This window comes from Lepisma saccharinum, chromosome 7, assembly GCF_977018435.1.
Source record: "Lepisma saccharinum chromosome 7, izLepSacc3.1, whole genome shotgun sequence".
Taxonomy (NCBI): Eukaryota; Metazoa; Arthropoda; class Insecta; order Zygentoma; family Lepismatidae; genus Lepisma; species Lepisma saccharinum.
Genome location: NC_139235.1, coordinates 43,184,715 through 43,209,562, shown reverse-complemented (window position 1 = coordinate 43,209,562; position 24,848 = coordinate 43,184,715). Strand labels below are relative to the sequence as shown.

The 24,848-nt window shown below is 37.6% G+C and overlaps 1 protein-coding gene across 10 annotated transcripts in view; it reads right to left on the bottom strand.

Annotated features, from left to right (window-relative positions):
* The window catches only part of Ufd4 (ubiquitin fusion-degradation 4-like), a 219,528-nt gene extending 210,139 nt beyond the window's left edge, over nt 1-9,389 (bottom strand). For all 10 annotated transcript variants that reach the window (XM_083125212.1, XM_083125216.1, XM_083125220.1 and 7 more), the window contains exon 1: nt 9,175-9,389. The gene's annotated coding sequence lies outside the window, so the exon portion shown is untranslated. The remainder of the gene's footprint in view (nt 1-9,174) is intronic.
* Between the last annotated feature and the right edge of the window lie 15,459 nt (nt 9,390-24,848).

Genomic DNA, 24,848 nt, shown 5'->3' with positions numbered 1-24,848 from the left:
ATTTGCGGAACACAATACTATTTGAAAACTTCTGAGAATTGAATGTAAACAACAAGCACCAAGCTTTACACCGTGTGATGGCAGCTTCTGTCAATAAGCGATATGTTGCAGATTGTTAAGTCGGGGGCTGGGTCAATCTTTTTCCATTACTTTGGACCATAATACTGCAACTCTACAATTGTATCTTTAGTTCTATAGTGGAACCACAAGCAAAACAACCTGCGCAGACCCGGGACAAGGGGAGGGGGAGAGTGGACCATGCTTTTCGCCCAAGGTTTTGTTTCCTTGTGGTTGCTCTATAGTACCTAGTCCAACAGCTTTTTGCCAATCGCTGTGGCAGAGTGGTTAGCATACTATGGTATGACGTCAGGGGTCCCAGATTCAAATCCCAAGGTGGGCATGGATGTTGATTGATTTACATTATTTTACATTGCTTTTTTGTGCCACTTTTGGCTAATTTGCGAAGATGGGGATGAGTGATGACATGATGAAATTAATGAATGGACACTCACAAACATCCATACCCAGGTTGGGATTCGAACCCAGGACCCCTGGCTCTGAAGCACAATGTGCTAACCACTATGCCACGGGGGCTGACAGGAATGGGTGTTTTTGTGAGTATGTTCCTTCATCAATTTCATCATATCGTCACTCATCCTCATCATCGCCATTAGTCTTGGCAGAAAAGTGACTTAAAATAGCCTAATTCAATAAACAACAGAATTTTGGATCTTCTCTTTTATCCATATTTTTGGATCTCCCCTTCCCCCAAGGATGTATTTTGGACTCACTTCCCCCACCCCGAAAGACTTACCAAGTTCAAAAATTGAATAATGAAAATATACTTGTTTAGCATTTGTTGTATAAGTGAGGATTATTTACTTCCATCGAACTTATTGGAAGGCAAAGATTATATTGAGATCATACCGTATCAAAGAAGATTTATGCACATTAGTACTTATGCATAAAATATTAATCAGAACCTTTGCTTTTCATAAACTGGATCTAACATTATTTTTTATTATCCAATAAATATTCAATTTGTTTTTTTTTACATTAAATTTCTTAACTGTACTGTTGTCTTGTACAAATTCTGGTAGTCTTAACTACACATAAGCTAGATACTGGATTTGTATTGTTATATCTCTATTTTTATATCTTTTTACCTATTCACGTAATAATAACACAGCAGTATTAATTAATTTATACATTATGAATAGACCTATAAATTATATTAACGTATTAATTTAATCTATCTGTAACATTCAATCAAAAATAGTACCGTACTTGTATTTATAAGTTACTTTGGGCTCCAAAACTCCCTTGTAGTAGCATGCAGATCTCAAGTATTAAATGGGGTTATATGCATGTAGTTCCGCATACAAATTGTGAATTAATAGTTTAATATTAACTTTTGCTTCATTTTTTGTGACATCACAGGAATGCAACTTGCGCATAACCAAATCATTTTCAGTTTCTAAAAGATCGATGATATGATGACAAGGGCACAAACACGTTAAAGTTTTTTTTATTTAATTTTATGCTCAGATAGGCTAATCAAGACTGGGCCTACAGTTTTAAAATGAAATTTGAAACACTATGCAATATGTCTCCACTGAAGATCAAACTTGGCACCCCTGATTATAAGACAGTGTTACCACTATGCCACTGGGTAGATAATACACAACCTCAAATATGGCAAAAACAAATTAGCAACTAGCAGAAATGGCCAATATGTGTTTCTTAGATATAAAATTATTTAGAGAGTTCCAAAATATGACTTCATGAACCTAAAACTTTTAACTGACACTGCAAGAGAAATAGGTTAGCTGTAATTAGTAAAAAGCCCAAAAAGACAAAATTTCCATTCTTTTAATTTAAAAAATTGCTTTAAAACCATCCATTAAAAAAAGCCTGCTTTTTTGCAACTCTATATATCACGTCGTTCGTAAAGTAAGTTCCACTGATGAATACCGTAGTGCTGCAAGCGGGGAAGTGTGAATGCTCATGCACCTTGTGTAGCCACAACCTTGATGAAGTGCAGGCATCAGCCTGAGGCAAGTTGGTCAGGAGAGTAGTGTATAGTGTGTTGTTGTTACGTTTCAGACAATCCAAACTCCCGCCACGTGTGAAGTGCGGTCCGTGATCCGTTTTCTGAATGCATGTAATGTTGGATCAGATTGGGACTGGAGACGAGACATGGGTTTTGCATGAAACCCCAGAACAGAAACGAAGCACCATGGAGTGGAGGCACTCCACGTCACCACGGAAAATGCAACCAAACCCAAAGTTTACGAACAAAAATATCATTTGCACTGTGTTTTGGGATAGGCATGGAGTATTGCTTGTGGAATTTATGGTGCGTGGACAGCACATCAATGCCGAAACCTACTGTGTGACACTTCAAAACCTGTGTCGTGCAATCCAAAACAAACGACGTGGCATGTTCAGTCGGGGTGTAATTCTCCTCCACGACAATGCTCGTCTGCATGTGGCAAATGCAACTCAGGAACTCCTGAACCTTTTATTGGGAAAAACTACCACACCCCCCCTTAGAGTCCTGATCCTGCCCTATCTGATTTTCATTTGTTCCTCCACCTTAAGGCATTCCTTGCTGGAAAACATTATGGTACTGACGAAGAACTGAAACGTGCAGTTTCCCAATGGTTCTCCATTCAGGCGGAAATGTTCCATGATAGGGGTATAACGAACTTTGTATCTCGCTATGATGTGTGCTTGAATTCTTCTACGCCTAATTGGAGAAAGCTAATACTTATGAAATGCTTTCATTACTAATACACAGTGATGTATTCTCCATGTTACCTTGTTTATAACCGGTAAACCAATTTTTTTCATATATTTTCATACATTTACCTACAATGTATGGGTAATTCCCATTATAAATTATGCAAGCTATCAAAACAAGCTTCTAAACCTGAATTGAAGAAAATTATTTGAAGAACTGAAAGACTGGTTTATGCATGTTACTGATCCTTTTCCTACACACCATTTTTATTTCCTCAGAGATTCCTGTCCGACTGTACGCACGAAGGGTTAGGGAGCTGAAGCCAGTGGCTATCTAAAAAATGTATCCTGCATGCTCAGTTCCACCACTGCAAAGTTTCCTTGCTGTGCTTAGCAGAGGCAGTGTGCTACGTGAAGAGAATTTCCCTTGGGTAAGTGGAATCCATATCCACTCTTAGGAAAAAGGGGACATTTTATGAAAAGTATAGAAATTTTGAAGTTGTCGGACTCCTGTTTTTGTCTTACTTGGCAGGCTGCATTGGTGCTTAATTTCTATTAGATCTAATTAATCTAGATGTAGTGTATAATAAATACATACAATAAATAAATTGTTGCGGTAAACCAGGTCAAATTTCCAGAATACGCCACTGTTGACAGGAGGAATGGAGCAATATATGCCTTGCTATTAGTCGAATAGAAAAAAGAAACAACACATGACAGTGGGGGGGGGGGTGTCACATTGAAGTGACAAAGGCCCCTTCAGTCTAAGCAAGCATCCACCACGCATGCACAAACAAGACCAAGGCAATATTATGTGTGCTATTGAAGGAGCTTTCAGACTGAAGTCACAGATGACAAGCTATATATTCTCCTTCAGTATAAAGCAAGACATTTACCATGCATGCAAGAACAACAGACCAAAGCGGCACCATGCACCACATTGAGAAAACAGTATAGTCCGAGCAACATGCAAGTGACATGTTTAGCTTGTTGTCGCACTTCAGTTCAAAAGGTTGAATGGATTACCAAGGGTCTGCTTACAAGTGTCAAGAGACAACTGCAGCTTATGTTGCTTTCGTTCGAAAGGTTGCATTTACTTCTAAGGCTTTGTTTCCCAGAGTCATGAGTCGCTTTGGTCTCAAAGCACTGTTAAACAGGACATATACAGGGTGGGCACAAAGTCGCTTTACCCAAAACAAGATTTCTTCATTTATTGAGAAAAGCGACTTTGTGCCCACTCTCTATATACACATTCACGTAATGCATGTACTTCTGTCTATGTGTTGTGAACAGTAAAGATTTTTTATTGTCCCGAAACATCAATTATTTTGATATTAACATTTGTTTCATATTTTATGGCATCAACATGTAAATTGAGAGACAAATGTGTAAAAGCTTGTTTTTAAGTCCATTTCATGGTCAGATGTGCTCATCAAGACGACACGTTTAGTTTTAACCCTAGCTTACCCGTGCCATATAAAAAAAAAACAAGACCGGCAGTTCACAGGCTCACACTTTTTATTTTTTCACTGAAATTCAAGAAATCATTTTATTATTGAATCACTGCTTCCTTTCCTTATTACATATGTGCAATTAATTATTAATTATAATAATTACAAAAATTACTATCATTAATAAAAAAAGAACGAGTGTCTTCCATACGAGGCGTATTCGAAAAGTAAGTACCAAAACGGTGTAAGAAATAAAGTAAAATAATTTTGTACGTTTTTTTTTATTTGCATTGCATTCTACAGACCTTAAACTACTTTCCTACGTAGTTTCCACCATTTTTCAAGCATTTGTCACAGCTTGGAACTAGTTTTAGTATCCCATCGTCATAGAATGTTCCCACCTGTGATTAAAGCCATCCATGCACTCCTGCTTCGACATCATCCTCTTCGAAACGCTGACCACAATATTTCCGATTCCAGACGATGTGCCACAATTTTGTAGAGTACTGTTTTCTTAAAATTTGTGGAAAATCCATGGAAAGCGACGATATTGTGAAGCGTCTGTTTTCACGAATTTCCGCATGGACCGCACGCACCAAATCCTCGGTCACAACAGATGGCCGACCGCTCCTTGGCTCATCGTGAACACTCTCACGACCTTCTTTAAACATAAAAAATAAAGACCTGTCACAGTTGACGGTAGATGTCTACCGGTTTCACGTTTCTTGCATTGAGAAAACGAATCACAGACTTCACAGACGGCGGGCCGATTGATTTTCTTGAACATTTCATACCTTCATAAACCTACGAAGAAAAAGCATGACCTGCTCCCACGACTGCCTGTGGCTTACTAACGGATGAAGGACATCAGCGAGAACTCACACGGTTGTGACAGCATCGCTACAGCCTCAATATTTGCAACGGTACTTACTGTAAGAATATGCCTCGTATTTTATCATTCACTAAAACTCACAAAATTCATATTTTTTATTAATGTTTTTTTGTTTGTAGAGGTACAGTTGTTTATTAAATATAATAATTACAATAATTAACAACTAATTGTACACTGTCACTGGCAAGAGTGTCTCGTAGATGGCACCTGATGAGCCCACCTAGTAAAAGTTGCCTCCTATGTTCATTACATTTATGTTTTTATGAACAAAAGTAAAACAGAAATATTGGAAACATCCTAGGGAACAATGTAATTTATTTTCAAACAGTTGAAAAATTAAAGAAATTCAGGTGAAACCCCAACCCCCTCCCCTTTGGTAAGCTAGTGTTAAAATTGTATCTGAACCATTATACAATATGTGTCTATTGGGATTGGCCAATATCTGTCTCTTGGCTGCTACATCATGCAAATTATTTTAGCTAGTTCTAAAATATGTCACTTCAAACCTGTAAACTCATAACAGTAACTTCAAGTGAAATAGGTTAGCTATAATTGGTAAAAAGCCAGCTTTTTATCGAAAAAAAGTCTATTAACTCTTTCGCTCCGGTCGTCGCTTTTATGCACAGCATGCCAGGTGCCTTGCTCCGCTGAAGTCGCATTATTGCGAGTTCATACTTCCACTCACTGCGGGCGTCGCATTTCCGAAGTACGTCGCTTTTAGTAGCCTTCTGACATCTGTTGATACTATTTGAACTTGTAGTTTTGTTTTTATCCGTATGATGTCGCTAATTACGCCTCCGTTTAGAATTCTTTGACATAAGAGCGTTTAGTGCTCTGACATGTCAGTTTCAAATGCATGTTCGAATGTAAACAACATGGCTTTGACAAGTCGTTAACACTTGTCTGATAATGATGTTACTCAACTGTTATTTGCCGACTCAGAATCAGAAGGTGAATTAAGTTGTGACGATAGTAGCGACAGTTTTTATGAGACAGTGATGGTGTAGTGTCTGATGAAGAATTTCTACTGCCGTCCGTAACATCATGGAGCAGAGTGCAAAACAGTATTGATCTAGGTGCGGGAATTTCAAATTTTTTCAAAATATCATACCACCAGGGACTACAGAATGGTTTTCCAGTGCAAGGAATGACTTTTGTAAGTTCTATCTCATATATAATGCAATGTAATTGTGAAAACTATTTTTTTTATAAAAAAATATATTTTCAAATTTAATTACGCAGCCAAGGGATATTGTGTGCCAGAGAATTCCGCAGCGAAAGAGTTAAAAAATGCCGGCTTCTTTGCAAATCTAGTGTAAAGTAATTAACCATGTGGAGATTATCCATGGCAGAGCAGTCAGCACAGGATGTAACATCAGGGGTCCTGGGTTCAAATCCTGTCCTGGACATTCTTTGTGAGTGTCCCTTCATCAATTTCATAAGATTATCAATCATCCTCATCAGCCAAAAGAGGGAGAAAAGTGAAGTATATAATAAACCAAATACATCAGTCAATGATTAACCACGTAAGGTTGTAGAGTCCATAGTGTTGGCTTGGGAAAGTGTAATTTTTTATGTGGCAAAAGTTGAAAAGAAGCAGAAAACAGGTGCACAACATGAAAAGAACCATATCACGCCCTAAAATCACTCCGCAACAAACATGAAATGTCTCAAAGACAGCAGTCGTAGTCCATATCCCCGGTTAACAGTCAACATGTATGTGGGGCACACAAATTGTTCAGCACAAACGACAAAGTAAATAATCAGTTAAGCCTGTTCCTATGTGTCCTTAGATATGATATGATTCTTGTGTGCATAATGATGATATTGGAATTATGCAATCGCAACCTGCCTTAAAATAAGCAACAATAGTCCTTTGAGGTCCAAGGCCCACTGAGTGGTTTTTCATTGGGTGATAAATGGCCAATACATTCAATCCCATCATCTTAGTTACCTGCCTTTCTAGAATGACGTCCACTCGTATTTGTTTCAAGCATATCTGAATTGCCATGGTGAAACTGAGTCCACACCCAATAATTTAGGGGGGGGGTTCTCAGAGGATCAAACCTAGGACCATTTCTACCAAATGTGTAAGTGTTCATAATTTAGCTATGAATCATGTCTGAACAAAATTGTATGGTACTTGTATAGCATACACAAGTGCAACATAACTATCTTGAAGTTGACTCGTGAAAAATATTGCTGTAAATTTCTCGTAACGGACAAACGGATTTCTTCAAATTTACAGGAGAAATTACTTACCGAATGCAGTTTTTTTTATACTTGTAGAAGTTCGGGGAAGTGTTTTCTCACATCGTTCATTGAATTTTGCCGGTAAATCATCTATTTTTCGATATAAATGTGTGACCGATGCACGAAAGCTCTTGCATCCATTTACTTCCAGGTGGATGTAGCCTGTGTGTGATGACATAATCCCGGTCAGTGTTTCCAATCACGTGTTTTTGTAACTGAAGAAGGTACGTTTCCACAAATGGTTTGTGGGGCTATGCAAGAATGGTGTGTGGGATTACGCATATTGTTTTCGAAACCAATTTTTAACTATTGTAACCTAACCTAACCTTACCGGAAATGGTTCATGGGGCTATGTATGAATGGTTCGTGGGACTATGCATCAATGGTTTGAGGGGCTATGTAGGTATTTTTGGGTGCAGTGGGGTGGAAACACTGCATGCCAAGTACGGTGACCGCCATTTTGAGTGTTACCGAAGGCAAAAAAAAAAAAAACTAAGAAAACTTACTTGATATGTCGGAAATAGAGCTTATTTCCCTGAAATAAGCGAAATGCCATCTTCAGCAATGTTTCTCAATGCAGAATACATAAGTACAAATATTCAAATTAAATGATCTAGCAAATTTCAACAGTTTGTCCAATACGAGAAATTTACCAAATATTGCATCATACTGGTGACAACACAAGATGATACATGCAATGCACAAATGTGAACAAAGGTCAAGCTGATAGTTACATCAGAAAGGTTTTTCCATAGAATTTCAAAATCTTCTAGACCATTCTACAGTTTTTAACCAGTTAATAACCAAGTTTGAAGTGCTAAATTGCATTTGACATTGAAGGAAATCAAATTTATTCATCATTGTTAAAAATAAATAAAAACATCTACCACCACAAGGTCGATTCAAGAGAAAAAGGGTAATTTCATTATAAAATCTTGGCAAATACAAAGAACACTCGATTTTCCTTACTTTTCCAAGTTCCTACGTATTTTCAAAATTCGCCAACTTTTCCGTTTCCAAGTCAGTAGGAATATATGTCAGTTCCTTAGCTGCTTTGTGAGATATATAAAACAAGGATTTCAACTATTGCTGCTCTTTAAAATTCACAGCTGTGGAACCTGGTGTATTCTCCAGTACTAAAATTAACCAAAACGTGAGTTTCCTCAACAGGTCCTATTCATTCAAGAGAACGAAATTTAAACAATGTATCTTGTAGTGGTGTTTTGTAGTACCATTTGCCATTTCAACAAGTAAACATTAATATCCTTCAACAGACATCGTAAGTTTCATGTAAAATAAATTCAGGCATAACACTTCAATAACAGCTAGTCTGTCTATGTCCTGACAAAGGGAATAGGCCACACACAGGCCCTAAAGACATATTCAAAAATCATAACGTCCTAAATATACAGCAATGCTAAGAACATAATATTCATGAATTCAGCTTGTTTTTGGTGTCTATTATGCGTATGCCTTTGAAAAGTTTCAACTTTACAAATTCCATTATTAAAACAGAACGTTTTCTTCTAAGTGTCACACAAAATAAATAATTCATTCATTCTATCATGCAAGTTATCAAACTTTGGATCTGTACCTGTTCAATAAACTGCAATAACAGTTAACCGTATCTCATTTTAATGATCATTATCACTTCTCTTCTTGCCAACAGAAATGCCAGATTGATGGATTGAAGATATGGGGAAAAAATACTACTCAAAATAAATCTGTAATCCGTAGGAATCGATAGTTAATGACACTTGTCACAGAAATTTTGCAGTTTCTCATGAACCCTTTCTCTTCCTACAGACGAAACACAAGAGAAATTTCCCTTACCTGATCTATCACATTTCCATCATTTTGCTGTAATCAACTTCACAATAAATCCGTGAAAATTCGTCTTGTATCTTGCACCACATTACACTTATACGCTACATGTATATTTATCTTCTTGTCTGCACTTATTTTCACAATATAATGACACAACACAAAACAATACTCAAGGTTTCAGAAATGGCAGCAGCTCGCGAGCAATCCAAGGGGGACATAAAGCGTCTATGACGTAGGAGGTAGAGGTTAACTTCCGTATAATATTCCAAGTCATATGTGTGTGTATTTAAATATGATCAAAAATTCAAAGTAAGATCAAATCCAACTTGTAATATTATAAACACTATTATTCAACATATTATTCTTGTCCAGTATTTAAAATGCAGGCAGTAAAGATACTTTTAGAGTGGAAATGATATTGTCGCTTCCGCCATTACAGAACCACAAGATGAGAATTTTATGATTCATTTAGTATTGTTGGCTTTTATATCTCATGGTCGTATATCTTATGGAAATAATAGTACCCTCTCTGAAAAACATTTAATTTCAAATATTAATTTCGGACGTAATATATTTCACGTGTTGTTACATATTAAGTACAATTCAACAAATCATCGTGACAATGTTAATATGGAATTTTTCATAGTAACACCACAACAAAACGTTCTAATTTGCACATAACTCATCTCCTCTATCCCTCATTTTTCACTTGGTAATTCATTAGGGGTGTGCAGGACAGGAAACTTTTCGTTGGTCCCTACTTTCGTGATAGGAAAGATTCACAATTTCCCGACTGATCTTGTGGATCCCATTTCTGCCGAACTGTGTTCTGAATGGTCTCACTTATCGCCGTATTTCGTCTTCTGAGTCAGGTTGAATGATTTCGTTGTTAGGCTAAATGTAGTGTATTTATACTAAGATATTTTAAGCCTAACCTAATCACGAAACGGTCAGAAAATGAAATACTGCGCTTGGCCGAGGTGTTTGTTTTACGTGTAATAAGTATTCTGTTCTACCACCTATGCTTATATCCTTCAAGAGACTTTTCTACTCTATCCATCAGAAGTGTGAATATGCAGCACAACTGTTTTTATTTATTTATTTTACGTTTCATGCAGATGTATATTGAAATGCACAGTTATTTTGTTATTAAATTTTAGGTACCTCAAGAGAAAGCTTTAAAAGAGAGGTAAATTTTAGTCATAAAGTTCATGTTGTTTGACCATTCAGATAAAACTTAATTTTTGGAATTTTGAAAACTGTGGAACCAGTTATTCTTTGGATTTAATGGTAAAACATAAGTTGGTCCCTGTATTGTAACCTCAATTTTTCGATCTAACGCCGTGTTTCTTTGGTTATTCTGTTGGAATACTAACTAACTGGACTTTATTTCCGTTAAAAATACAACTAACAAATGTTCTGCTATTTTGTAACTTACAATGAACGATGTCAATTCGGGGGGGGGGGGTTCTATGGACCAGTTCGATCCCACTTTCCGACGCTCATATTCTTCTTATCAGGGACGTAGCTAGGTTGATCAGTTCGGGGGGGCCCAAAATGTAAGATTTTTTTCTATCAAATCATTAAAAACTAACAAACTATTAATATACCATGGCCGCGGTGGCTCAGTTGTCGACCTCCGTGGCGAAGTGGTTAGCAGAGCGCGCTACAACGCCAGGGGTTCCGGGTTCGAGTCCCGGGTAAGGCATGGGTATTTGTGATTGTCTGTCCTGAAAAAGTCCTGAAATAGAAATGTGAATGAAATGATATGAGTGAATGTGATGGGGGAAGCTTCCGCTTAGGGGGCTTTCCTTTTTAAAAAAAGAAAAAAAAAAGTCGGTAACGCGTCTGACTACCATGCTAAAGGTCCCGGGTTCGATCCCCGGCCGGTTCAAATCCGGGAACTTTTCTAACGTTGGAAGCGGCGCCCACCCAGCGTCGAATAACATGGGTACCTGGGGGAAACCCTGGGGGGTAAAGGCGGTCAAGGGCGTGGTGCTGATCACATCACCCCCACTCACGAACGGGTCAAGAAAGTGTGGGACATTACCGCCACACCCCCTATACGCCTTCATGGCGTAACGCTACGCACAGGGGGAACACTTTACCTTTTTATGGGCCTACATAAGTATATGTACAGTATGTGTATATATATAAAATCTTATTGGAAGAGAACATTATTTTCTCCTCTAGCCCCCAAAAATTTACGGATATAGACTCGTGAAATTCACGGCCATTATTCGGGAATCTAAATGCAGAATGAACTTATTAACTTAATGGCATCTAGACAGTCTTTAAATATCCATGTATTTTCTCTTATGTCAGATTTTTGAGACACCAAGAACAATGTCATTAGTCCTTACTCCTTAGATTTGTAAACTTGCTCGAAGAAAATTGAGAAGTAGAGAAAACCCTCTTCCGTGGGTTTAAATACAAAAGGGTGCTGGAATCAGGTGTTCAAGTATGACAACGGTGCGAAAATGAAATGTTTGTGTAATGAGTTCAAGAGAGGCATCCCATGTATATTGTTTATACCACAATCGAATCCGGCGGCCTTTAGTGCAAGGCGACGCCCTTAACCACTATTCTATGGGACATGCACGAGTCTTTTGTGGCGTCGTACTGTACACATTGGAGAATGATGACTATATATATGAAATTTTATGCACACATCTAATTTCTTAAAAGTAATCTTCTTTGCGCGTACAAAACTGAATATATAATGGCAATAGAAACAACCAAATTCCCGCGCGCTCAAATCATTGCGCTCTAGTCTTTCAAGGTTCGATCCCTGGTAGAAACTCCAAAATTTCTGTGATGGCCTAACATCGTGAGGACAATTGGGAAGCTACTTCAAATCAATATGTAAGCGAATTCCACTCTCAAAACTAGATGGGACTCGATGTGATGACCAAGCATCACCGAATGGAAAAACACTTCGGAGGCTTTGTTACTGAATAACTGTAGTTTTCTTTAGAGGACCTAAACATGGCTTTTTTGCATAGTACAATGTTGTTTTCTTTCACCCTACTTTTATAGTTTTTCATTCAAAGGATTCCACTCCCGAAGCATGAGCATGACGCACTACTAAACCAGAGGTCCAAGGTTCGGACCTTGGACAGGTGTGGTTGCATCATGTCTCGCATCGCTATTCCTTCGGATCATCATTCAATCTCATCGTCGCATTTAACCCAAGAGGTAGAAAAGCGGCGTAAAATAACGAAATAGAAATTATTGATTGACTTGGTTCATTTTACTTCACTTTTCTGACACTTTTTGGCTAATCGTGAAGATGAGAATGAGTTAAGATTAACCTGATGAAAGGACCATCACAAAGAAGACACACTCTCAGGCCGGAATTCGAACACGGGACATTCTGCTTCGTAGCGTAACCTGCTAACCACTCCACCACGGAGTTGTCGGCCCAAATACGGTAGAAATGAAAATTAGAAAATGCCGTCTTGAATTTGCAGGAACCGAGTTCACCAGCAAGGGCAAAAGATTTTCGCTCCCACTAGGATAGACAAATAACAGAAAATGCTTGATAAGTAATTTGGCTCTCCATATTTCATGATATTATTATGTAAGTAACTATTATTCGCTATATAACTTTGGATTAATTTTATTTGTATGTCTAGTCAACTTTCCCGCCTAAGCAGCAGCCACAGCGTCTGCATTTGCGGGAGTTGTTAAAGGTTCAGGAATTTTAAATAAATTCAATTTCCATCCAGCAGAGAAAATTAGCAAGCGTAAATAGGTTCTGGACTTAAGGAACCTCTTCATCTATAACGTTTTCAATTCGGTCCATGATTTTTTTTTTCAGATGAATTTAATTTATGTCCAGGAACCTTATTTCCGTACTATTTTTATTTACTAACAAGTGTAAATGGGTTCTAGGCCTCAATTCTGTCCAGGAACCTTTTTTTCCGTATGAATTTAAATACGGTGCAGGAACCCTTTTTTCGGTAAAATTTAAATACGGTCCAGGAACCTTGTTTTGTGGCTGAATTTAAACACTGTCTAAGAATCTTTTTTCCAGGGTCAATTAAAATTCGGGGCAGGAATCTTTTCCGGATCATTTTACATACGATCCAGTAACCTTTTTTTAATGGATCAATACACTACTAGGACCGAATTTAAATTGTGCGAGAAGAAAGGTTCCGGTCGTGCAACGGAACCCAATAAAACACATAGAACTTATGGGTAGATGGACCTTTGACAACCCAGGTGAAGGCTAAATGAAGAAAAATCACAAAATATGCAGAATTTTGAAACGTATTATTTCTATAGCATGCACACTACTACAGGGAGGTTATTTCAGTCGTTCACCGTCAGACCGTCGGCCGTCGAGCGCCTCCTTCATGCAACAGTTCCCGGCAAATTGACTTATAGGAAGTCCGTAACAGAAACCGCTTGCTTTGTAATGTTTCCACTTTTCACAATTACAGTTACAATTACAATTGAAATAAGCACGTACCTTGTCGCAAGGATGCTGGAAAAGGTGTCCTCCCAAATACAAATATTTCTGGCACCTTATTTCTGACATCTAATCCTAGATTAGACATCGCTACTTTATCCTCAGTTGTCGCGACAGCGCCGGCAGCTTATCGGGGGTCGGGGGAGTTGTCAGCCGCGAGAAGGCGCTTCATACTGAACAAACGCGACACCTGTCGCCAGTGATGCCAACCGTAGGGACATGTCCCTACGCATAGGGACTTTCACTATATTTCGCCCGCGTAGGGACAGATTTTACCAAATAAGGGAAAACGTAGGGACTTTTTTCAATCTTGGAAAACAACATTTTATTGTGCAAAGCTTACTCGCCAGTCAGTTGCACTTTCTTCGTGCTCGGTTTGGAATGAATGGATTAGTTTATCTGGATACTTTAGCGAGGAGGAGAAAAAAGAACTAACCAACAAATCTCCATCAGAATTTTGAAACATGTTATCGGTTACCAAGAACTTTCAAGGCAAGTTATTTTTTGAAAACATTTTCACTCTCGCGAAAATAGTGCTAACATTGCCACATTCTAACGCGGAAACGGAAAGAATATTTTCAATGTTAAGTGATACAAAAACAAATAAAAAGATAAATAAAATGGGACCAGAATTGTTTAAGACTGAAGGAAATACAGCATCACCAACCAACATCACTCTCTTGGCAGCAGCAGCATGTATGACTTCAAATAACATAATCAACAGTAAACGACTCAACGTTATTCATTAGGGGTGTGCGGGATCCCGAAAAGTCAGGACCGGGATCGGGAAAAAAAATTCCCGTCCCGATACCGACTTCGGGAAATGACTTCCCGACTTTTCGGGATCCCAAACAGTCGGGAAATAGCTACCGAATGGTCACTTTAAGAAGTCGTTAATTTTCGACGTTTTCTGCATTGTAAGTTTCTGTAACTTATCGGAAATTGTAAGTTTTTATTCTAGAAATGCCAAAACAATCACTTTAAGTGAAAAGCAAATTTTTTCGTCCCGACCCAAAAAATTCTGTCCCGCACACTCTTATTATTCATTAAGGCAAGAATTTACAATACCGGACCATTCTGTAATTTCTATGCTACGTCTTATACTCACGAAATAATTAGTCGTGATGATTTATCTCAAGTTAACATGTTGGGGTGAGGTAAAAAAAATTGGGTCATTAACGTGTATAAGTTGTAAAATAAGCTTTTTCATTCTCGCAATGATTCTCAGTATACAAGTATGGTAGCCATATTTGTTGATATGAACAATTGACGACGTTCGCAATTAGTTACGATGTCTACAGCGTTGCCACACTGTTGATTTCATACTTGGAGAGCATGGATCGTGTAAGAATGGCGGAAGAGAACAGTAAAAATGTTGTTAATGTTGTACAGATTGTTAGGTGGAGTGTGCAGGAGGATGGCCGTGGGCTAATTAATAAACTTATGGATTTCGGTATATTGCCGAAAGAAGGTGCTTACATGTGACAGCGACAATCACGATGTAGAAGAACATGTGGAGTGTGGACTGATTTGATTACAGGTAAGTTTGGTAATAGTGCATCGATCGTAAAAGTTCAGAATACGAAAATGGCATCTTCGATGATGAACGTTTGCCGTTAAAGTGCTACGAAAATAAGATTTTTTTTATCGGTTCGTAATCACAATTAACCCAAAACTATTCACGTATAGCCCCACTGACCATTCTCGGTAAGTTTAGGTTAAGTTAGGTTAGGCAAGGCAAACATAGTTAAAAATTTGGGGTCGAAAAACCATGCACAGGTAGCCCCACAAACGTTTGACGAATAGCCCCACGAACCATTCAGGTAAGGTTAGGTTAGGATAGGATAGGCAAACATAGTTAAAATTTGGGGTCGTAGTAATATCAGGAATGTATATTTAGTTTTTAAGTATTGGAAACACAAAATCTTCCAGTAAACAATGAGCAATCGTGCCGATCGCGGACCACTCAATTTCACTTATTTTGCAATTTCTACACGTGACCCCCAAATTTTAACTTCAAATTCGTGATTAGGAGGCCTCAATTAGTGAGTATGCGAAATATTACAAAAATCAGGGAGGGGTCCTGTATTGTAAATTCGCTCCTTCATTAATTGTGGAAGCACCGAGCAGAAAGATTTGGTAAGTAAATGTGTATATTTTATCTTCTGTTTTGCATGCTCATGAGGTGGTTTTTTTTTAGTCGCTTTACTTGGCGTAGGGACATTTGGTCAGTTGTAGGGACATTGCCGAAAAATGGTTAGCAACACTGTCGGCTACCAGACGTAGTGAGTGTACCGTACCCTCATGCACACTTCTGTTTGCGTTTATCAGTACGCGTGTTTTTTATACTGTTTTATTCATTTATTCAGTGCTAGTGCTTTATTGTGTGTTAATTGTTATTCATTCATTAGTTATGCCGCTAAACAAATATAGTCTTGAACAAAGAGTTTTTATGTACGATAATTACGTGAAAACGAATTCTTGCAGAAAAGTGGTCAGGCAATTACGAGAGACAGGATCTCTTGAACCTAAGAAACGTGTTGTATTGCTGTTGAAACATCTCTTATAACACAGGAGGTTAGTGATCATCATTATTATTACTTTTAAATATCATTTTACGCTTTCGGTTTGCTTTATTTGCCGGGATGCTCTCTTCCATTTCTGTCAAACTGAGGATAAAATAGCGATGTCTAATCCAAGATTAGATGTCAGAAATAAGGTGCCAGGAATATTTGTATTTGGGAATACACCTTTTCCAGCATCCTTGCGACAAGGTACGTGCTTATTTCAATTGTAATTGTAACTGTAATTGTGAAAAGTGGAAACATTACAAAGCAAGCGGTTTCTGTTACGGACTTCCTGTAAGTCAATTTGCCGGGAACTGTTGCATGAAGGAGGCGCTCGACGGCCGACGGTCTGACGGTGAACGACTGAAATAACCTCCCTGTATATAAAGCTCACTATATACCTCGTTTCCTTCCTTGATTGAAATGTGACTTATTCTTCATCACATGTGAGATCAACCGCCCTGGGAGTCAAACGTGCAGTGGCGAAGCGTGCTGTCTCTGGAAGGGTAGGCACAGGACGGAGCAGGGTTTGGGGGGAGGGGAAGATGTGATTTTTTTTAACAGTAGTATGTTAAAATATAGCCCCTAGAAAATAAAAGATAACATATTGCCTGAATCTCGTCTACTTAAGTCGGGATAGTGATTGTAAAGGATAATGTAGTGATTAACGCTCTCGCCTTATAATCAAGAAGTAGAAGGTTCGATTCCTCCTGGAGGCATTGGTTCAGATTCTACTTTAATCTAGTCTCGATTAGATATCTGAGAATAAAGGCGCTTCTGTCTCGAAGGTCAGAAAAAGTGACAATGAGACTCGATGTTCTGACCCAGCCCTGGCCCAAAACCATGGTAACGGTTGAAGTTTTTGCGTGCGATGACGTGTAACCGGCCAAGTGAATGCATCACTTCAATGTGAAATCACGTGAAATGACAAAACGACAGTGTTGCAGTATGCAGATATTAAACAACAGAACAAGAACAATGTCTAGATGAGGATGTGTACTACAGGCTATGGAAAAGGAGATGCGATAACCACTAACGCCGTCAAACTGTTGGGCGGGAACTTTACGTCACATACCATGAAGAAGTAATAGGATCTGAGCTGATTATGTCCTTTGCGATTAGTCCACTCAGAATTAGTTCACTTCATCAAATGATTTACTAAATCTCATCAATTTACATTGTCGAATTCATTATTTGAGTTGTTTTTTTTGGTTTAGGTACAACATCTTCACCGAAGAGAAAATTATGCTCATTTCTTTGTTTTCCTTTACCCTCTACATCCAGGGTCAAGTAAGTCAGTAATAAGGTGTGTTATATATAGCGTACGTACAACTAGAGATTGAATTGTATCTTCTCCAAATATGATGTATAAAGAAACAAAGTGCCGGAGAACTAAGTGAGGTGAGTGTACAATTTTATATTACTATTATAGTGGAACCACAAGCAAAGAAACCTGCGCAGACTCGCGACTCCTGTGTGGAGGGGAGGGGAGGGGGAGAGTGGAGCATGCTCTCTTATAGTCCGAGTTGAACGGAAGAGGAGGAAGGTTATTTTTCTTGTGGTCGCTCTTGTAAGTAAGGGGAACTGTGATTGGCCATTCATCTATTTTATCACTTCTTCATAATCTCAATTGACTTAAATGGCCCGTTTAATAAATAACCAAAATGGAATGAAAAGTTAGCAGTTTGTATTTTTATTGCTTTATGTGAATATGTAGGGAAAAGCGAGAGAGTATTGTACACCAATGGCAAAGAAATGGTAGGCGAAGTATTTACTAGGATTACACACCCTACATTCCTGCTCATAATAAGGAGTCGAAGGTATCTTGCTTAAGGATCTTTCTTCGATGTAAACCTAAAAGTTGACTTTTCAGATTACGTCCATAATCTTCTGGGCAGAAATGCGCACTGCAGATTCTAGCATTAGCATGATTCACGTTAGCGTTTTCACACGAATCCAAAGCTCGGTGACCGAAGAATCCTTTTGAAAAACCTATATAACGTATATATTATGTTCAACGTACTTGGAAAATGTATCTTGTGCTGAACTAAAATAAATAATAATAACAAGTGGTGTGCGGTATCTCGGAAAGTCGGGACCGGGATAGGAAAGAAAAATTCCGTCCCTATCACGACTTCAGCAAATGACTTCCCTAAATTTCTGGATCCCGAGCAGTCAGGAAATACCGAATGGTCATTTTAAAACGGTATTAATTCTTGACGTTTTCTACATTGCAAGTGTCTGGAACTTATCGGAAATTGCTAGTTTTCATTCCAGAAATGCAAAGAAAATCACTTAAGGTGAAAATGAGAATTCGAGATTTCCCGACTAGTCGAGAAATTGCGAATATTTCCCGCCCCGAATGTCGGGATTTAAAAAAAATTCCCGTTCCGATCAAAAATATTCTGTCCCACATAACAATAAGTACCTATCTATATTTATTTTCAATTTGTCTGAAGCCACAAAATGTAAATGGGTGGAAATGCTCATTTGTGTACTCGATTTCGTGTGTTCAGTTTCTGGCATGGTTTCCTATCTGCATAGTGCAACACTAGCGCATAGATGTGGAATTCATTTCATGGATAAATTCACCTCTTACCGTCGTTTCGTCATTACGAGTAAACAACGGATTGGCCCAACCTATACTTCTAATAACCTTGGTTCTGACCATGCGTCACCCAATGAAAAAGCCGTTCTGTCAGGCCCAAGCCATCTTACATTTGTTAGATTAAAGCTGCTCGTAAAAATTATTTGCTACTTCAATAACAGTATTGTAAATGTTTCTCGCATTAGAGAAATGGTTGGTTCACTTCATCGTCACTTAGCGTTTATTTCTTTTTAATGCTGACCTCCGCGGCAGATTGGTTATAACAGCGTGCTACGACAAGGGCCTCAGGTTCGAATTACCACCTGGGCATAGGTGTTCTTCGTGAGAGTCCCTTCGTCAATGTCATCATATTATCGCTCATTCTCATCTTCCCAATTAGCCAAAAATGGCAGAAAGCCAACTAAAATAAACTAAATCTATCAATCAATTATTTCGTTTTAACTTTTTTATGCATATAATTCTTCTTCAACAGGCGACTTTTTTTTAAAAAAATATATTATGATTTAGAAAATGATGAAATGCTAAATGAGAACACGGACTGTGTAACACACCAACCAGAAAATTTCAGTAACATGGATTTTCTCTATACGTTTGCATTGTACGTACTTTGCCCCATTTTAAAAGTAGCGCGTTTTCAGTTATGTCACTAATCATGAAAGGAAATTTCGTCTCAATATCCCTTTCCTCAGAGAAATAAAATACTTTCCCTCTCTGAATCGAAATTGGTGTGGGGCACATCCAGCAGCTAACACTTCGCGAAAAAAGGTTCCTCAAAAGAGCTGAAAGCACCAAACTTAACACTGGTAACCAACTTGCATGCATTATTTGCAGTTAGAATTCTAATAATGCCTACTTTGATAGGTTAGGAGGCCAGGCTTAGAGGTGTTAGCAACACATTTTCGCTACATGTTAGCAGCTGGGTGTGCTCCGCTCCCGGCACAGCTCTGAATCTTCCATGGAAACACTGCTTCTACAAGCTCTGTACGTCCACTACTTGCTTCGTCACGCGCTCGTACACGATCGGCACTCTTCGGAAGTCAGGGAGAGGGGGTGAGAGAGAGAAAAGAGGCCGGCCTCTCAGGTTACATTACAGGCGAACGCACCCCTGAAATTATGCTTTCCCGCACGAATCACATAGGTTGTTATGGGACCAGCTGAGGCACTCTCGGGCGGGACTCGCGGAATGCTCAGATACGGTTCCAGGCAGGGTTGCAAACTTGCGGTAATTATCGGAAGACAAAGAATTTCAGTGAAATGAAGCAGAAGTGAAAATGAAGGGGTCGCGGGTGGGCTGTGATTCTGAGGATTAAATCAGTTTCACTCAAATTTCAGAATTCAAAATGTTTGAAAATTCTAGCTCGATCATTCCTGGTTTGTCTCGCTGTTGTATTTTTGTGAAATTGCGAATACATTTTTGAAAATGTGATAGAAATTTTGGTTTTTTCAACTTCCATTAATCCAACATGCCAGAAGTTTCGGGGGGAGGGTTGAACCCTAAACCCCCCCTCTAAATACGACCATGCCCTCTGGTTATGGGGCGAAAGCCTTGATGAAAGTTCAGTCAGGAAAAGGAGAAGCTAATTCCATATCACTGTTTTATTGTATTCGTGGGTACAAAACAGGGACGTGTAGCCTACAGTGTGTACTGAGCCCCCTTGCCATTACGTAAAGCTATTGTGTAATTTGTTTGCAGTGAGGAGTATAAAAGTACACCGCAGATATTATTTTGCTCATAACTTGACGGATAAATTCACAGAACATGAAGAGCAGTTAGGCTATCACATTCGTTCATCTTCTTTAAGAGCAGGAGTCTAGTGGGAAGTATTTACTCTTAGGAAGTTCCCTAGATTTGGGAAGTTCCTTCATAGGGAAGCTTGTTTAACTGTACCTTCTCTTCCATTGTTACGGCCTCCCCTTGTGACAAAATTATGTCATTTTGACGTCATCATCATCCACATCTGTATCAAAGGTCAACGCCTACCAAGATTTGCGAACGAAGGGGAGTTTTATTGTCCCGGGCAGGGGTGAGATGTGGGTGTTTAGTAATTAAATTATGAAACGGTTTAATTGAAACCTCAGTTTCGATTTTATGATATGATATGATAATTTCTGTAGTAAACACTCAATCTTAAGTTTGTCGCAGCATGGTTTTAGGTCCGAACGAAGCACAAAAACAGCGTTAGCAGACTTAGTAGAATGTGTCACACAATCTCTGAATAATTGTAATCACACGGTAGGAGTCTTTTGTGACCTATCAAAAGCTTTCGATTCTGTAAATCACGAGATATTGCTGTGGAAACTTCAAAAACTTGGTATTCGTGGACTACCACAAAAGTGGTTTCAATCTTATCTTACCAATAGAAAGCAAATTGTAGAAATCGCTCACACCACAGCAAAAGGATACGTAACACATCAACACTCCACCATGAAAAGTGTAACATGTGGGGTGCCTCAGGGAAGTATTCTTGGCCCTCTTTTGTTTCTTATGTACATAAATGATTTACCAAATGCTATACCTGAGGCAAATGCAATATTATATGCTGATGATACAAATATTATAGTAACAGACACTTCCAAAGATGCTCTACAATCTAAGGCTAATAACGTATTAAACAAATTAGATGACTGGTTTTTAAATAATAATCTACTCCTCAACAGCAAAAAAACAAATTACATTACATTTTCTACAATCCAAACCAGAAACCAAATAAGCCTCAATCTAATATCTGGGAATACACAACTAGAGCCTAACAAAAATTCAAAATTTCTGGGTATCATTCTGGATGAACACCTTAGCTATACAGAACACATAAACACGCTACAATCAAAATTAAGTAGTGTGTGCTATGCCCTTCGAGAAATGGTAGACATCTCAAGCACCCAAACTGTAAAGTGCCTTTATATGGCAAACTTTGATGCTTTACTAAGATACGGTATTATGGTTTGGGGTAACAAGGGCCACTCCAATGTCCTTTTTATGCTTCAAAAAAGAGCTATAAGAATCATAGCTGGAGTAAAGAAAACTTATTCATGTAGAACTCTTTTCTGTAAACTTAATGTGTTAACTCTCCCCTGCATATACATTTATGAATGCTTAATTTATGTTAAGCAAAATATTTCCAACTTTGCCACAAATGAGGAAATACATGGCCTAAACACAAGAAATAAAGACAAACTTCACATAAAACACTGCCACCTCAACTTATGTAAGAAAGGTCCCTTAAACTCTTCCATAGATCTCTACAATAAACTACCACAAGATGTGAGGAAAGAACCAAACTTGATGATATTCAAGCACAAGATAAAATCAATGCTTCTGAAGCATGTTTTTTATTCTATAGCTGAATACATGGAAGCGGCTTTTACATAAGACAAATGTACATAATGTAGTATAATCACATATTATTCTTGTAAAATTAAATGTCAAATGAAAGTGGGTAATTAGTATATCTTCTCATGTTATATTTTTTTGTGATTTTGATATAATAGCAGAGTAAGACCCAATTTTTTACAATTTTTGGCTATATATTTTGTATTTGTAAAATCTATTAATGTACCTGTATTGTAATGTAAGTATTGACATGTCCTATATTACCATGTACTGTAATTTGTACACACCGGTAGTCCTTGGACGCAAATAAACTAAACTAAACTAAACTAAACTAAACTAAACTATGATTTATTTCCATCCACTTGATCATATAAGTACAAATAGCATTATGTATGGGATAGGTGAATTACATGTATAATTTTGAGTACAAAGGAATTTACACATACTTATGCATATTGAAAAGTATAAAAGAGTATAGAATAACATAAAAAATAGAAGAAAAATCAAAGGTTATGGCTATTAGTGAACATAAAAATAAAATAACATAAAAATAGAAGAAAAAACAAAGGTCATGTCTATTAATGAAAAATATGATCTAAATACTCCTCTGTGCTATAAAACAAATACTTCATAAGCAAGCTTTTTACTGTTATTTTAAATTTGGTTGGATTATGATTCTTGAATTCCTCTGGCAGCTTGTTATAGAGTTTTACACCTTGAAATCCTAGACTATTATGTGTTTTGGATGTGCGGACAGTAGAAAGGTGGAGGGAGTTATGCATACGAGTGCTGTACTTGTGTATGTTCAGATTTTTTGAGAAGATTTTAGAATTTGTATGAATAATGTTTGTAATATGTACAAACATTGAAGAGGTAATATTTGAAATCCATTAAATTTTTTTTTCTTGGGTTTGAGAGGGATACATTCTTCATAATTTTTAATATGCATTTTTGCCAAATAAAAATTTTCTGCATTTTGGGTGAACTGCCCCAGAAAGAGATACCATATATAAGAACAGGTTGAATCTGTCCAAAATATACTGTTAAATCATTCAAAGTTAAAACATTTCTCAAAATTCTCATCATGTAGCAGAGCCTGCTTAACTTTTGAGTTAAATTAGTAATTTGCATGTCCCAAGACAGGTTTGTGTCTATCCATACTCCTATAAGAATTTTATTGCATTGCATTCTTTGACGACTTCATTGTTAATAATTACATTTAAGTTTTTTATATGTTTTACTGGATTAAAATTTATTATTAACATTCAGGGAAAGCTTGTTATTGTTTAGCCAGGTGTTTAGTTGTGTCATTGTTGAAACGGAATTCTTTTGAAGTTGCTCATATTCCAGGATTTTTACTATATTTGTATCATCCACAAAAAGTATTGTTTGAGACTCTGATAAGTTTTCTGGAAGATCATTTATGTAGAGTAAAAATAAAACTCCTCCTAGAATTGAACCTTGCAGTACACCTGTATTGAGGAACAATTGGTCTGATTTGATTTCGTTAATATCTACATACTGACATCTGTCTCGTGAACCATTTTTTTTTGCCAAACCTCTGATTCCATAATTTATTTATTTATTTATTTATTTTCAATAATGAACTCAACAGGCTGGCGCCCAGTTAGAGAGTTCAGAGATACAGGTTTTCATACATGCTTCAGTGACTGTTATTTGATATTGTTTTCATTACACAGTTTTTAAATTGTATATATGGCATAGAGAACAAATCAATATTTTTGTTACGCTTTTCTAAGGCATTGTAGAGAATACTCATTCTCCACATAGGGGATTTCTTGACAATGTTTGTTCGCGCTCTATTCACAAAAAAGGTTTGATGATTGGGTCGCGTCTTATTGTTAGGAATGCGTAATTTAAATTGTGAGATCCAAAGAAGAGAGCGAAGTTTTCCATTACATATGGCCCATTTTATCTAGTAAAATGTCATGCTGAACCAAATCAAATGCTTTGGTAAAATCTAAAAATAATCCATAGACATGCATTTTTTGTCTCTCGATTTTAGTATGTTATTTGTAGGGCTAGGATTTTGATGACCTAAAAATTCGTAAAAAATGTCCTTAAAAAGATGCATTTATGACCTAAAAATTGCCAAAAAATGACTTTAAAAATGACCTAAAAACCGTTAAAAATTCCAAAGTAAAATTTTATTTGCACTTCAAATTACAGCAACTCTAGTATGCAACTTTTGACAAATTATGAGAGGTTACTGTTCAGTTTTGAGTTGCAGTGTGTAACGAATATTATCTGTAAATTTTCAAAAAGAAATGAATGACGATTGTCAGCTAGCACACTTTTATACATAGAAAAGCTCCTTTCAACATCAACAGAGGTAATAGGGGCAGATTTAAAACATACAATGTCACTTGGTTCTAATTCGGTTTCAGAGTCTGGCAATGAAAACGTTTTCCCACACAATACGTCACGAATAGAACATATTATTGTGTATCCTGCATTTTTCCCTAGCACTTTCTGCATCTTTTCTCTCACTTGTATTCCAACAGTACCTGGAACTGCTTCCAAATTATCCTGAACTTTGTTAAGGACATTAATTTGATCAACCAATGTAGCTCCAGATGTCTCGAGTGAAGTTATGGCAGAAGGTAGGAAGCCGAAGTTGGACTTTATATAGCATAATTTTCCCTCCATTTCGGGATCAGCCAAGAGTTCCTGTGC